The sequence below is a fragment of the Callithrix jacchus genome, chromosome 12 (genome assembly GCF_049354715.1).
Source record: "Callithrix jacchus isolate 240 chromosome 12, calJac240_pri, whole genome shotgun sequence".
In the NCBI taxonomy this organism is placed as follows: Eukaryota; Metazoa; Chordata; class Mammalia; order Primates; family Cebidae; genus Callithrix; species Callithrix jacchus.
In genome coordinates, this window is record NC_133513.1 from 15,734,295 (window position 1) to 15,748,977 (window position 14,683).

Sequence of the window (14,683 nt, forward strand, 5' to 3'; positions counted from 1 at the left end):
ATTCTCTTGAGTTTTTGTTTTTCTCTGTTGTGGTTTTTAGCTGCTCAGGTGTGTAGCCCTTACTGCATTCAGGACTGGGTTTTGCCAGGAAAGTATGGTGGAGAGAGAAAAGGAGATAAGAACATTGAATAGACGGCATTTGGAAGCAGGTAACTGCAAATGACGGACCATGAAATCTAAGCAGAATAATAATGGCAGTGAAAAGAGAAGGGGACTACTGAATGTGGGGAAACTAACAGTATAAATGGATTAGAGTCACAGTGAAATTGAAGAGTTATTGTATTAGAGTTAGTTGCCTTCAAGATGAATAGAGTTTGCAGCCACAAAGTAAGAAGTTGGGGCTGGGCGTATTGGCTCACGTCTGTAATCCCAGTAATTTGGGAGGCTGAGATGGGTGGATCATTTGAGGTCAGGAGTCTGAGACCAGCCTGACTAACATGGTGAAACCCATATCTACTAAAAATACAAAAAAAAAAAAAAAATAGGTGGATGTGGTAGCATATGCCTGTAATCCCAGCTACTGTGGAGGCTGAGGCAGGAGGATCACTTGAATCCAGGAGATGGAGGTTCCAGTGAGCCAAGATCACACCATTGCACTCCAACCTGGGAGACAGAGTAAGATTCTGTCTTTAAAAAATAATAATCAGGTGTGGTGGCTCACTCCTGTAATCCCAGCACTTTGGGAGGCCGAGGCCGGTGGATAACCTGAGGTCACAAGTTCAAGACCAGCCTGACCAACATGGTGAAACCCCATCTCTACTAAAAATACAAAAAATTAGCTGGGCATGGTGGCAGGTGCCTGTAATCCCAGCTACTCGGGAGGCTGAGGCAGCAGAATTGCCGGAACATGGGAGGCGGAGGTTGCAGTAAGCTGAGACTACACCATTGCACTCCAGCCTGGATGACAGAGTGAAACTCAAAGAAGGAAAGACAGAAAGAAAGAAAGAGAAAGGAAGGAAGGAAGAAAGAGACAGAGAAAGAAGGAAAGAAAGGAAAGAAAAGAAAGAGAGAAAGAAAGAGAGAGAAAGAAAGAGAGAGAGAAATGTAGGAAGCTGGCATCTGTGGTGTTTGCACATAGGACAGTGTTGAGTAACAACGAGTTCTAAGGTGTGACTGATGTGGCAGCCAAGATGTAGAGGAGGTGAAATAATAAATATGATCAGTTTGTGTCTGGAAACATGAGTAGTGTGGAAGGGCTAAGCATGTAATCAGGGAGAAAATTGGAGAAGAGTTTTAGTTATCTTGGAGAAAGACCATGGCAGTTTAACTAGGGTGGTGGTGGTGAGAATTCAGGGAGGAAGTAGGTAGATTTGGGAAATATTTAGCAGGCAGAATGGTGGATGAACTCAATGGGTGTGACTGTCAGAGGAGAGGAAAGAAGCAAAGAGATAGATGCCCAGATTTTTGGCTTAGGCAACTGGGTGGATGTTGCTCTGGTTCAGTAACAGAAAAGGATTGGCACAGAGATAAATAATGAATCCAGAGCAGACGTGCAGAAACCGAGATACTTTTAAAGGTTTAAAATGGATGAATACGTCTGGGCTACATATAGATAGGATCCTAACATGTTGTTATCAATGTTTCCTTTCCTTTAAGAAGAGTTTTGCCTTTGAATAGGTTACTGATGAAATCAAACAGGGTCTGTGGGAGGAAAGCATGTTTACAATGGAGAAACAAATACAGGTTAGCAAAGGCATATGTAAGAACTGAAGATAAAACTCTACTAGGACATGAGATAACTGAAATAATGGTTCCTGACTGGATAGGTTGTCTGAGGAGTCGAGGTATAAATAATAGCAGGTATGAAGGACAGACGTCTTTTATGTTTCTCAGAGCTACGGTCTTCATTATTGCCTCTGCTGTTTGTCGTTATTTTGAATCATCATGGAGGAAGAAAGCCCTTGGGATATTTTCAATCTCTGTCTCCTTACAGCAGCATGAAAGGTTTTATTGGGTTGCAGGGAAGAGGAATCCACTCATACAAGATTAAACAAAACATGGGAATTCAATGAAAGGATGTTGAAGAGATTTTATTGAATCTGCAGAAAATGTATACACAGTGCAATGAAAACCCACAGTAGACAATTTTAACCCAGTCAGAGACATTAGGGAAGGTTTGCATGACAAAGTAACCACTAAAATGATACTGGAAAGAGAAGAAGTAGAGTATACATTTTCTGCAGATTCAATAAAATCTGCAAGGAAAAAGGATACTTCAAGATGGACGAGGGCGGGGACAAAGACAACTATAGGAATCTCAGCAGCAGCAGTTTGTGGACTTTCACCCAGTAGCTCTACCTATCCCTGATTCTTATTCATTGTCTTTTCTGTCTTTCTTCTCTCTCTCTCTCTCTCTCTCTCTCTCTGAGATTAGTCCCACTCTATTGCCCAGGTTGGAGTGCAGTGGCACAATCTTGGCTCACTGCAACCTCCACCTCAGTTCAAGCAATTCTCCTGCCTCAGCCTCCCAAGTAGCTGGGACTACAGGTGTGTGCCTCGATGCCTAGCTAATTTTTGTATTTCTAGTAGAGATGGGGTTTCACCATATTGGCCAGGCTGGTCTTGAACTCCTGACCTCATGATCCACCTACTTTGTCCTCCCAAACTGCTGGGATTACAGGCAGGAGCCACTGCACCCAGACTCTTATTCATTTCTCAGTAAGTATTTATTGAGTATCTATGATGGGTCAAACACTGTGCCAGGTGCTGGGGATATAGAAGTAGACAGAAATAAGGATGGATCCTTCCCAGTGGAGCTAGGAGTCAGCTGGGAGAGACAGTTATCATCAATCAAATAATCATACATACAAATGTGTAATCATAGCTGAGGTTAGTGTTTTGGTGGAAAGATACACAATGCAATGAAAACCCACAGTAGACAATTTTAACCCAGTCAGAGACATTAGGGAAGGTTTGCATGACAAAGTAACCACTAAAATGATACTGGAAAGAGAAGAAGTAGAGTGGAGTGGAGAGTGGGCTGGTATTCCAGGCAGAGGGAACAGCATGTACAAAGGCCCAGTAGCAAGAGGACACATGTTGAGCTCAAGGAGCAATGAAGTCCAGTGTGGCTGCAGCACTAAAATGAAAGGTAAAATGGTACAAGTTAATGCCTTGCTGGCTGGGCAAGTTGACTTGCACCTATAATCCCAGCACTCTGGGAGGCTGAAGCAGAAAAATCTGAGGCTGAGGTTGGGAGTTTAAGACCAGCCTGACCAACATGGAGAAACCCTGTCTCTACTAAAAACACAAAATTACCCAGGCAGGGTGGTGCATGCCTGTAATCCCAGCTACTTAGGAGGCTGAGAAAGGGGACTCGCTTGAGCCTCGGAGGCAGAGGTTATAGTGAGCCGAGATCACACTATTGCCCTCTTGCCTATGCAACCAAAGTGAAACTTTGTCAAAAAACAACAACAAAAACAAAAACAAAAACAAAAAAGGCCTTACAGGGCAGTCACTGTGACTAAGACCAGGCTGAATAAGAGCAATAGGGAGCCACAGGTGTGTTTGAAGCAGGGAAAAGGTGACTGATTTTTAGATTTGCCTTTCAAAAGGATCCCTCTGTCTGAACTGTGATGTAGGGTTTGTAAGGACTCAACTTCTGATTTCCAGCTCCCCAGAGGGTGAATCAGATTGACAATTTTGATCATGTGTCTCCCGGGGTCCAATCACATAACAGGAGGCTGGGGTCACATGGCAGGAACATGGCTGCACCTCAAGGGGAGTTTTCAGAACAGATGAGCTCTCCAGTGTACTCCAACTAATGCATCAATTCACAAGGTACCATCAAAAGGAAAGGATAACACTGTCCCCTATATGTTCCCAGATTCTTTTAGAAGAAAGAGGAAGCATTTGGGGAGTGAAAAAGGTGAAGAATTTTGGGAAAGACACTTGGCCAAGTACAGGAGGTTAAGCCATTTGTGTGTATGTGGGCAGATGGCATAACCTCCCATACTTCCTCCTCTGTAAATGAGAGATATCTTGACAATCACTGTGTCCAAGGCTGGTACACCATGCTCTCACTTAACGCCAAGATTTAGCAATTATTGTTCCCATTTTATAAATGTAGAAATGAAGGTTGAGCATATCTTAAATCAGGAATATCTAAAGTTTACATACTTTTCATCATCCTTCCAAATCTTACAGCCCTCTAAGCAAATTAGTAATTATCATTATCATTCCTAAGAGAAATTATAGCAGTGTCCAATCAATAATAATATAATCATTGCTGATAGCTAAGGTGTATAGTCCATTATTTCCAGGCACTGTTCAAAACACTTTATATTTATTCATTCATGTAAGTTCCACAACAATCTAAGACCTAAATACTGTTATTATCTCCATATTGTGGAAAACTAACTGAGGAATTGAGAAGTTAAGTCACTGGAGCAGGTTATTCACAAGCTGGTAGCAGAGCCTTAACCTGACTCTCAGCAGATTTGCCTCAAAGTCCCGATGGTTAAACACCATGCTGTTCATATTCTCTCTCTTTTTCTCTCTCTCCTCTCTCTTTCTCCCCACCTCTTTCTCAAAACAAATACATACAAAAAAGGAAAAATCTACTATGGATATTAAGTCTGAAATTCATGAATTCTTAATTTTTTAAAATGAAGCACAAGGGAACACCTACTTTGTGCACAACTCCTGTGTTGGTGCTATTTTATTGATAAGGAAACTGAGGCTCAGAGAGATAAATTAGCTATTTAAGATAGCAGATTATAACTTGGGAAATCTTGATTCAAATCCAAGTCTGTTTGATCTCAAAGCCTTTCCTATTCGGATGTGAAAACAACCTCTTATCAACCTCTCTCCACTGGTTCCATTTCAGTGCTTCTTGGATGAACTTTAGGACCCTTATAAAATATCAAGGTGAAAGACTGATACGGCAAAAAGGACCTAATAACCCTTAAGCTACGACAGCTCGAACTTCATGACACCCATACAGACCAGGCTGTGTCCCATTTTCAAAGGAAAATGTCACAACAAGGGATTGATCTCCAGTATTTTCTGCTCCAGTTATAATCTGTGGCATGGAAATGAGTTATTTAGATGGTTAGTAAGTGACAGTCCCCATAAATTGCAAGAGAAGGCTCAGCAGGGTGACAGGTAACAGTACTTTGCTCTCTGCCATACCGTGTCTGTCTCCCAGGTTGGAATCCCTTCCTGAAATTCCATGTACCAAGTGGCCTTGAATTATACATGTACTTCTGAAGTTTGATGAAAGTTCTTCAACCTATTAAATTGCCAGTTTCCCAAATCTAACATAAATCTAACCCAAATACACTTAGGAAAATATTGTGCCATTTGTTCTTTTATTATGGTAACTTTTGCTTTATTGTGTTATGTATTCAAAGTGCCAGGAGAGCTTCTGCTTACTATACATTCACCTGGGGATTACAAACCAGTCAAATGAGTCCGTAACAGGCTCAGAGATATCAGAACTCCAGAAAACATGGGCATAATCATTCCATCCCATCACTCAGGAGGCAGACCCTTTACTTCCCTGGAACCAACCAGCAGAAAAAAGACAGGACCTGCAGTATAGAAGTCAGACTTCCAAATAAAAATCCCAAGACAGAAGCCTATGGCCATCTCCCAAATCCTTCACTGGCTTGCTAAGGAAGGCACACTAGGTTATTTAGGTTATACCTTCTTCCTATCTGTGTAATGTGCTCAGTCCCTACACACACTCTTTTCCAGCCACTTCGAATATCAGCAGATCTTTGGCATGCTCTTTCTGAACAATGTTGTTATCAATTATTTATGAATGACCCTGAGGTCCTTGTATTGATTAGAATTGTTTTTTTCAGTTGCAAGTAAAAGAGCCATAACTCAAACTGACTTAAGCAAAAGGAAGAGATTGTTAGGCTATGTAATCAGGAAGTTCAGGGATATTGGAAGCTTCAGATGTGGCTGGATCCAGGGGTTCAAATGACATCACCAGGACTCAGATGCTTACCATCCCTCAGCTATGCTTTCTTCTGAGACTGGATAATTCATGAAGAAAAGAGGTTTAATTGACTCACAGTTCCAAAGGCTATACAGGATGCATGGCTGGGGAGGCCTCAGGAAACTCAGAATCCTGGCGGAAGGAAACAGAAAGCAGGTACATCTTCTTCACATGGCACCGCAGAAGAGAGAGTGAAGGCAGAAGTGCTACACACCTTTGAACAACGAGATCTCGTGAGAACTCACTGTCATAAGAACAGCAGGGGGAAGTCCACCCCCATGATCCAATCCCCTCCCACCAGGCCCCTCCTCAAACACTACAGATTACAATTCGACTGGAGATCTGAGTGGGGATACAGAGCCAAATCGTATAAAAACTTCAGGTATTTTTTTTTAAATCTGCATTAAGAAAAATCAGACTATTACACATATATAACCCCCTGTAAAGAGTATCTCTAGAAAAGTCCATTATCTGGCAATGTTGGGACTTCATTGGTAAAAGGTAACTGTATTAGTCTGTTTTCACACTGCTGATAAAGACATGCCAGAGACTGGGCAATTTACAAAAGAAAGAGGTTTAATGGACTCACAGTTTCACGTGGCTGGGGAGGCTTCATAGTCATGGCAGAAGATTCACCCCTCACATCTCACATCGTAGCAGATGAGAGAAGGAGAGCCACAAGTGAAAGGAGTTTCCCCTTATAAAACCAGATCTCGTGAGATTTATTCACTACCACAAAAATAGTATGGCGAAACCTCCCCCATGGTTCAGTTATTTCCCACTGGGTCCCTCCCAGAACATGAGGGAATGACGGGAGCTACAATTCAGATGAGATTGGGGTGGGGACACAGCCAAACCACATTGGTAACCATGTGTTAGCTGTTCAGAAGGGGACCTCCTTGACACAAGGCTTGGATGCTCTGACTAACGAGCTATCCCTCCCATTCTTCGTTGTCTCCCAGACTCAAGTCAGGCATTAGTTTTCACTTGTCATTATACTATCATTGCTGCTTTTGTTTCAGAAGAGAACATCCTTGTGGCCGCATCTTTTTAAAAAGTGGGTCAGTTAAACTCCGAGAGAGCTGTGTGTTTTCTTGCATCTGTTCCACTTTAGTCATGTATTAATATGTTGTCTACCTGGAATCTGAGGGTGTGGAAGTTTGAACCTCCAAGGAAAGGTTGTTACTTAGATGGTGTTTTAGGTGGGAAAAGGCTGGCTGTGCCTAGAGAACCAGGGTCTAGAATGGACAAAGCAATACAGGCAGAATTAAACCACTGATGGACATCCACTCACAAACTGAATATTCTACCTCCCCTTTCCCAAAACTAAATCCCCTACCTGACATGTGGTCCACAGCTAAATTGATAGCTCTTGGTGATGGTCCAAAGGCAGGTCTAGGAAACACACTTCTCATGTTTCAAATGAGTTATTTCCCTATCTCCTTGAGAGAGAGAGAATATAACCTCAAGCTATTTTAAGAAGGCAACACTGTAGGTTGCTACATGCTTTCTACAAGGGAAATTCCTTTCTAGGACCAGAATGATTCACTAAGCATTTTTTTCCCCTGGGATTAGCAAATTAATTAATTAAAATAATTCTGTATTTCTCTTTTATATGAATTGTAGTGCACTGAACAAGGACTTGGATCCACAGTAGGAATCTAATATGATTGTAGCAAATCGTTGTTTCCTTGGATTCCTCCACAATCCAGGATCTTGAATGGCTATTTATTTGGCATAGAGGATACAGTCGTTAACCTCTTTTTAACATAAAGAAAGATGACTATTATTCCTTCACTTTTGAATTGAGAAAATTGGTTCTGGAGAGTTTCAACGACATGCCTGCATGCACCTAGACAGGTCTGTATAGAGTGATCACATGACCTTTCCACTAGCTCCTGGGAGAAGGGAAACCATGGGACTTCTGATGGAAGGAGGAGCCACGTTGGACCCCCTCCCTTAAGTATTTAACTATAATTAGCGAGAACTACCCATATGGCGACTCCTCTTGGGCCAGATGGGCGGTTGTCAGGTGGCACATGATCTTTGCTTCACTTTGAAGGAGACATGAGTAATACTGGGGATATTAATCCAACAAAGCTATATTTATCTTTATTCTTTGGTTGATAATACATCTCCATTTCTTCTGTAGGCACCAGGGGGTACAAGGCAGAAGCACCAAGATAGTCCTGCCCAGGGCCTAAGGAACCAGGATGCTTTCACTCTGTGATTCCTGCTTGAATCCAGAATCTCCTTCAAAATGAGCTCAGCCACCCTCAAAGACACAGAGCATCAAAGGCTCTACAGCTCATGGGATGTCAGAGCCCGAGAGGTTGTCCAGGCAGTTTGACAGATGAGGAGACTGAGGCTCACTCACAGAAGGTGTGGGGCTGGTTCATCAAAAGAAGTTAAGGATGGAGCTGAATTACAGTTGCATGACCTGTCTTTGGTTTTAGGTAGAGAGCAGGAATGTCTCAAAAGAGAATTTTGCATCTTCTAAGACAGGATATTCCTTCTCATTCTCAACTGATGAAAAATTATATGGGCAGCCTACTTTAAGGGACTATAGTCACCTTTAAAAGGGGGCAGGGGATAGATATGGAAAGCATATTTATGATGGAAGTGGAACCAGAAAAGCCATCAGGATTCAAGACAGTGCTAGAAACAACCCACTCCATCTATCTCTGTCTTCTTCTGCAAACTTTCTCCCTAATGTTGGCTCTGCATCTGTCACCTCCCAACTCCATTATCTGCATTCTCTCACCTAACTAATCTGGATATGGGACATATCCAGAGAAAGCCAGTCTGACTGGGCCTGCAGATAGTCATCAAATTAATTGGCCAGCCTTCTCTGGATCAGATGACCTCACAGGTCCTTGGCCAGCCAATGGATGAACTAGAGACAGACCCCTAATCCAACCAGAAGTGTCCCTCATGGGACTAATTCGAGAATTGGCTTTGCACATGGAAAAAAATTCAAAGGAGGAAGGAAGCAGGAAACATTACCAAAACCAAAGGTAGTAGTCACCTGGTCTCTAGAATATTCAGGTTCCTAGCGCATAAAATGGATGTGGAATGTCCTGCTCCAGGAGGGGTAGGTAGGTAGCATTTACAGAGCATTGATGTGGCAGGCTCCCTGTGAAACATTTTATAATCACAACTCTATTTAGGTCAATTTGTAATAGGCAAATGAGAATTTATATTAGTTCATTCATTCTTCACAATAAATCCAAGAGTTAGGGCTCCAATTTGCCCCCATTTTACCAAAGAGAAGAGTAAACCTCAGAGAAGGAAAAACCCTCTGCTAGCAGGACTCTAATGTCAAATTGAGAGCGGGAAGCTGTTTCTTCTCATTGTCAGCCATATGCGTTCATGAGGACTGCTCGTGTCCAGCACTGGCTCAAACTCCAGACATCTGTACCAATAACCTCCAAGAGGTATGTTCTCTTTAGAAGTGGTAGCAGTGTGAAAATTCCAGCAAGGAGGAAACAAAACAGAGAGTCTGTCGAGTAGTGATGATTGTCTGCCCCCAGTGAGGAGAGAAAAGGGATTTGATTTCTATTCTCAATATGAAATGAGATAGCATTAGCCTCAAAGTCCAAAGATCAGCAAACCTCAGTTTCCTCATCGGAAAACTAGGCACATGGGCATGGCTAGAGAAGTCAAATAGAAGAAGATTCACCTGAAAACAAGAAAACACAATTAAAATGTCGATCGTTTTAGCTTCTGGCTGTAGTTACAGCAGAGGCAGTCTGGAGCTAAATGCAACAACCTTTTCTGAGAGAAAGATCTTTGCTATCCTTTGTAACAATGTTGTGAAGTTTTAACGAGAAAGCATAAAGCAGAAACTCCATCAGCAAGCAGGGGCCTTGGAGCGCCCTCCCACCCCCCCAACACACCCCTCCCACCCCCCCAACACACCCCCCAACCCCCCACCCCCTCAACACCCCAACACCCCCCCCACCCCGCTCCTTTTTTGCTGCTAAGGGTTGGATGGTTGCCTTAAAACAGAGTAGTTTATGTATCAGATATTTATGTAACCATTTTCCTTTTGTTTCTTTTCTTTTTTTTTTTTTTTGAGACGGAGTGCAATGGTGCGATCTCAGCTCACTGCAACCTCCGCCTCCTGCGTTCAGGCAATTCTCCTGCCTCAGCCTCCTGAGTAGCTGGGATTACAGGCACGCGCCACCACGCCCAGCTAATTTTTTTTTGTATTTTTAGTAGAGACGGGTTTCACCATGTTGACCAGGATGGTCTCGGTCTCGATCTCTTGACCTCATGATCCACCCGCCTCGGCCTCCCAAAGTGCTGGGATTACAGCGTGAGCCACCACAACCAGCCTTGTTTCTAATTTTTTTTAGGACATCTCTATTGAGCTCTCTCATTTAAACCTTTTAGTGGGTAAATTAAACCTGGATTATTAGCTCTGCAAAGTTAGACAATTCCTCCCTTCGAAAACATGATGTGGCTCTTGGCTCCAGAAAGTCTGAGATTGTTGGAAAATGTCCAGCAGACCCATTCACCCTGGAGGCCAAGAAATATGAATGACACCGAAACAGGCAGAGTTAAAGTCTCCCTCCCTCCTGGGTGTTGACAGGGTGGTGACTGGGATCCATAAACATCTCGATCAAACATACACCCAAGGATGAGCTTGAGTCATCTCAATGATACCATTAGGGTGATACCATGTACCCAAACCACCCTTTATCCAAACCAGCTTCCTCTTCTCCAGACTGCCTGAAGAACCAGAAGAGGCTTTGATTGCAGCTGGAAGGGCTCCAGGATCAAAATCAAGACCAGTCTGACCAACATGGTGAAACCCTGTCTCTACTAAAAATGCAAAAATTAGCCAGGCGTGGTGGTGCACACCTATAATACCAGCTACTCAGGAGGCTGAGGCAGGAGAATGGCTTGAACCTGGGAGGCAGAGGTTGCAGTGAGCGGAGATCACACCACTGCTCTCCAGACTGGAGACAGAGGGAGACTCTGTCTCAAAAAACAAAATGAAAGAAAGAAAGAAAGAAATTAGACAGTGGCATTTAGGTAAAATAAGGAAGGATCAGAAGTCAAGAGAAACAATGTTTCTCCCATGTCCCTGGTTGCAGCTGTTTTCCCTCTCTTGAAAGAGAGAAGACGGGGTGTTTGACCCTTGTGTGGATGCTCCAATTGCTTCCATGCACTGATGACCTCAAACCCATTCAAAGTACAAAACCTGCCCTGAAAAGAACCATTCTCTTCCCCCCTTCTCCAGTGAAGGGCAGCTCTCCTGGACCTCTGACTTACACAGGCACTACAGAGGACCCCTTGCTGAGAGAAGAAGCAGGCGAAGCAGGCCGTGTAGCACCCCTGCCCCCAGAGTGGATGGGGGTGGGGGCATGAGTAACAACAGGACAGAATGCATGGATACTCAAAGGCAAATGCCTGATTATTTTATTGTGCCTCTAATAATCCTCCCACATGAGGCTCCTGAGAGTCCTTCTAGGGTCACACCCTGTTGAATTTTTTTTTCCTTTTTGCCAGTTGTTCTCTCTCTGGGGAAAACAGTGACTCTAGAGTCTCTGGGGAGATCAGAGGTCCCATCTGAACAGTGTTGCTTCCTTGCTGTGCTGATGGAAGGATCTTTGTCCTTGTTTGGGAAAAGAACATCCTTTTGATCCAATTTGAAGCTTCTTTTGAAGCACAAATGAATCTTTGAGGTAGGATGGGGCCTCTCCTAACCAATTAGAGTTACTGAGTCATTTCTGGGTGATTATCTCTCTCACTCTCAGTGTTTTCTTGGCTCTGTGGTCTCTTTCCTGCCCTTTCAAAATTTCTCCAGCAAAAAATGGAGGTTACTCTGCCAAGAGGCAGACGGGTCCAGCCAGTCTTTCATGGGCCTGGGAAGGGTCCTTCATGACTTCCAAAAGGTCATGAAGGGTGAGCAACTTGTCCTGATTTCTGGCTCTAGCACTTGAGAACTTCTCAGTTCCAGGAAACCCAACACAACTTGTCATCCCAGAGATTTGTCCCTGCCTCTTCCAAAAGGCCTCTTTTCCTGTACACCAGCAGAGGGTCTCTCTCTCTCTCTCTCTCTCTCTCTCTCTCTCTCTCTCTCCTTTCCTAGTGTCACCTTTTCTGCTTGAGATCTATCTCTAGTCGTTTCTCTTGACTTCTGATCCTTCCTTATTTTACCTAAACGCCACTGTCTAATTTCTTTTCTTTTCTTCTCCTTCCTTCCTTTCTTCCTTCCTTCCTTCCTTCCTTCCTTCCTTCCTTCCTTCCTTCCTTCCTTCCCTCCCTCCCTCCCTCCTTCCCTCTCTCTCTCTCTCTCTCTCTCTCTCTTTTTCTTTCTTTCTTGACAAAGTCTCTCACTGTCACCAGGCTAGAGTGCAGTGGTGCGACCTTGTCTCACTGCAACATCTGCCTCCAAGGTTCAAGCCATTCTCCTGCTTCAGCCTCCTGAGAAGCTGCTATTACAGGTGTGCGCGACCACACCTGGCTAATTTTTGTATTTTTAGTACAGGTTTCACCATGTTGGTCAGGCTGGTCTCGAACTCCTGACCTCGTGATCCAACCGCCTCTGCCTCCCAAAGTGCTGGGATTACAGGTGTGAGCCACAGCACCCAGCCACCACTGTCTAATTTCTAACCCACTCAGGTTAGTAAGAGAGACCACTGATCCAACACCAAGGAGAGTGCTTTCGGAATGGTATCAGGAAGGAGAAACAGAACACAAAGTCTATCCAATGTGCACTGAGCACTGTGCCAGATACTGAACACACAACATGCAGTCATCCCAACTAGGGGTAAGTATTATTATGGTTTCCACTTTCCAGATAAGAAACCAACTACTGGAGACTTTAAGTGATTCATCAGAAGTTAAACTGCAAACAAATGGTGGCACTGGAATCAGAGTCCAGATCTTATCTGGAAAGGAGAAGAAGTCAACCAAGTCATTCTTGAAAAGAAGTTTGGAATTACAGACGAGAAATTTTCCAAAATGTTGAAGCCAAGTTGGGGGGTGGCAAGGATGAATTTGTGATGGAGGAAAGCAGATGAAGTAGCAATGTGGGAAAACTGTAATATATGAATTATTCTTTAAAAAAAATTAACATGCTTTATGGAACTTAAGTCATTTTTGTAAGATTTAAAACATAAAAAATGTATTATGTATAATGTGATTTGCTTATAAAATTATCATGTTTGGTGTATTTAAAGACATGAGACCCTGGGAAGAAGAAGAGTTTTGGATAAATAGCTTTTTTTTTTAAGAAAAATTAAAATGTTTTAAAAATCATATTAAAGAGGAGCCTTAAAATTTTTTTCATCAGATGTTCACAATTCTATTTGCCGCCATTAACTTTTCTTATCCTCTGTTAACCTTCAGGAACCCCCAAAACTGACCCTTTGGGTCCTCTCTGGGCTCCCCCACCTGCCCAGGAGATCAACTTTCAGCATCACTCTCTATCCCCATGCCTTCTGCATTCCCTCTTTTTCTCTGTTTATGGGATACTTGATGGTTCTGCCACCCTTGTTATGCCTGGTCCATTCTTAAGCCCCTGCCTTTTATCTCGCTCCCTACTCAGTATCTCTTACTTGGTTCTGACTTTTCATAATTAACTGCTTACGGAGTAGTTAATGTGGTGATTATTCAAGGTGGCAACTGGTCATCTCACTTAGCTGAGCTCTGAGATAAGCTGGGTGCTGAGTTCACAGGGCTACCTCTTTAAAACTTTTAGAAGGATAAGGCCAAGGAGAATCTCTCTTATACCTGTACATCTGGCAGCTACAGTGATACATTAGGGTTCCTGGCTTGATGAGTGGAATATGGGTCAGATATCATTCCCAGCTGGCCTTCTGGTCAGTGCCCATCCCTGCTGGCCGCACATGAGGTCAAGGTCCTCAAAGGCCCTTCAGAGGAGTTTGGCCCAAAGACTGAAATTAACTTTGATAATCACAAGGGCTGCTTAAATTATGGTACATCTATAAAATGGAATATGATGCAGCCATTAGAATATCAAGATAGAGCTGGCTGGGTGCAGTGGCTCGTGCCTAAAATTCCAGCACTTTGGAAGGGCAAGGCGAGCAGATTGTGAGGTCAAGAGATCAAAACAATCCTGGCCAACATGGTGAAATCCTGTCTCTACTAAAAATAGAAAAATTAGCTGGGTGTAATAGAAAAATTAGCTGGGCGTGGTGGTGTGCAACTGTAGTCCCAGCTACTCAGGAGGCTGAGCCAGGAAAATAACTTGAATCTGGGGAGGCAGAGGGTGCAGTCAGCTGAGATCACACCACTGCACTCCAGACTGGTGACAGAGCAAGCCCATGTCTCAAAAAAAAATTAAAATTTAAATTAAATCAGGTATCAAGATAGAGCTTTGTCTACTAAACATGGTACAATCTATAGCAAACTATAAGTGAGGAAAGCAAAATAAAAAGAGTGTGAAAGTACACACCATTAATACACAAAAGAAGGTAGAAATGGGATTATAGATGCCTATTTGCTTGTACATTCATGTAATATCTCTGGAAAGATATCCAAGAAACTAAAACAAAGAGGTGACCCGGGGACTAACAGTGAAGAGAAGGAGGGGCTTAATTTTCACTGGATATCCTTCCACAGCACCTATTTTCAAATCGTTTGCAGGTATTATCTTGTCCTAGTTAACAAGGTAGTTAAATATACAAATAGACACATGAAATTCTAAAAGCACTTTGATACATTATATGCATTTGGTAAGTAGGCTATAAATGA

General features: G+C 43.0%; 1 long non-coding RNA gene across 1 annotated transcript; it reads left to right on the plus strand.

Annotated features, from left to right (window-relative positions):
- Nucleotides 1-711: 711 nt before the first annotated feature.
- LOC144578478 (uncharacterized) lies at nucleotides 712-13,232 on the plus strand. The gene is made up of 3 exons (XR_013524327.1): nucleotides 712-7,810; nucleotides 8,103-8,332; nucleotides 12,765-13,232. It is a non-coding gene; the product is annotated as an uncharacterized LOC144578478 (long non-coding RNA).
- The last annotated feature ends 1,451 nt before the right edge of the window (nucleotides 13,233-14,683 follow it).